The 1999-nt window shown below is 49.0% G+C and overlaps 1 protein-coding gene across 2 annotated transcripts in view; it reads right to left on the bottom strand.

The window, feature by feature from the left end:
* Nucleotides 1–1999, bottom strand: part of USP6NL (USP6 N-terminal like) — a 142511-nt gene that overhangs the window by 75541 nt on the left and 64971 nt on the right. The gene's annotated exons all lie outside the window — the stretch shown is intronic.

Genomic DNA, 1999 nt, shown 5'->3' with positions numbered 1-1999 from the left:
GACGCTGGGTTGGGCACAGGCCTTTCTGGGGACGAGCGGGAGTGGAGGGGCTTTGGTTGCTGGGATGAGGGCTATGTGACCCCCTGCTTGTAGTGCCCGAGAGGGCTTGGTGTTCTGGTGGCCAACACCACCAAGAACTCTGCTTTTTTGTTCCTCCAAGACCTGCTCTGGAAACTATTTTCTCAGTTTCACTTCCCTACTATGGACTGTGGGGCGGATGGGGAGCAGCGGTGGCAGCCCAGAAGCAGGGGTCAAGAAAGGTCCTCCCAACACCTGGCTACCCCTCCTCCTGGCACCCAGTGGAGCTTGGGACCCCACCACCAAGATCCCGACCAGAGAAATTAAATGAGCAAGGTGACTTTCCAAAGCAGAGGGAGGCCCCCAGAGACCCCAACCCCAAGAGCCACAAGCAGAGCGTCTCACAGTCCCCCCCCACCCCAGCACCTGGTAAGCCCCTCAAAGCCTGCCCAAAACGGACCTGGGACCCCACAGGGCAGGGTCTGCAACAGAGAAGTGAAATTAGCTACGTGCTTTCCAGGGCAGGTCTTGTAAAAAAGCAGTTCTTGGGGCACCTTGGAGTACCCAAGTCCCCTGAGCACCATGAGCCGGGGGCAATACAACCCCTGACACCCTTCCACCCTACCATGTTCCTGTCCCCAATGAGCCTGGGACCCTGATGAGGGGCATGAGGGGGGACACGGCCCAGCCCCAATCCAGCTGCACCGAGGGTGGGGCAGAGAAGCCCCTATCTGGCCACATGCGGCTTGGGGATTTGGCAGCAGGGGAACTGTGGCAGTATTAATTGCTACTGCTCCCTCATTGCCAAATTTCCTGACCTGTGGGGATCCCAACAGCCCAGATGCCATGGCTCCATGGGCCACATTTGCCCCGAAGGCCTGGGATTAAGCATCCCTAATCTAACCTGTTCAAAAGAGTCAGCTACTTTACGGATTACTTAGTAGAATTTTGTATGCACTGTTACCATATGTTTCTCCATATATCTGAAACTAACCTATACTGAAAGCAGATATTCCATGTCCTCATCGTGACCTAAAGAAAAATACCACGAAAAAAAGTTTTTACAAATAAATAAAAAATCTGCCCAACAAACTGGTCATTCTATGGTATGATAGGATTTAGATCTTCATTTAAAAAGAAAAAAAAAATTAAAAACCCTTGATTCTTTAAATCACCATGTTCATTTGCACCCAGAGACAATACAATTCGCACATGGCTTGTTCAGTTGCAGACAAGGTCTGCCAGCACTGGGAGATACCGCCTCATTTGGATAGCAGCATCCATACAGCACAGTAACTACAGTCTGCATAGCCTTATGGATTATGCATTTTCCCACGTAAGAAACTCTCGGTGCCAACCCACATCACCACTGACAGCATGTAAGACAACACTCTGAAGACACCATATTCTTACGGATCTCATGTAAGACAGCTATTATACCACCACGCGTCTCTCTTCATGTCCTGATTGGTCATGGAAGCTTATTCACTGTGCTGCATCTGAACAATATTGCCATACTTTGGTCCATGACACAAAATAATTCTCATTTTGGTGCCATCTGTTACAGAACCTGACTTACTCAGGAACTGAATTATGTACCCCAGCACGTCTGCACACACAAAGCCAGCTGGTCCTGATGAACAGACAAAAGAAGGTTCCTTTCTCCTATGAAATGCACATTTCTCTGTTGATAGACTGATTTAGATAAACTGATGAACAAGTTAATCCTTTAGTGAGAGACATGAATAATAATACCCAACACTCGTGCTGCGTTTTTAAAAACATCCACGCTCTGCGTAAACACTAACTAATCCTCATGACACCTCTCCATGGTGTTATTCCCACTTGAGCAATGAGAAACTGAAGCAGAAGTTGAGTGACTTGCCTAAGGCCAGTGACTCAGTAGATCAGCACTCAGCAGCAGTGGTGTAACAAGCAGAGTCGGCCCTCAAGGCAAACACTGTGGGGAAGCGGGTAGGGA

This window comes from Alligator sinensis, unplaced genomic scaffold (assembly GCF_000455745.1).
Source record: "Alligator sinensis unplaced genomic scaffold, ASM45574v1 scaffold268_1, whole genome shotgun sequence".
Lineage (NCBI taxonomy): Eukaryota > Metazoa > Chordata > Crocodylia > Alligatoridae > Alligator > Alligator sinensis.
This window is presented reverse-complemented; position numbering and strand designations above follow the sequence as displayed.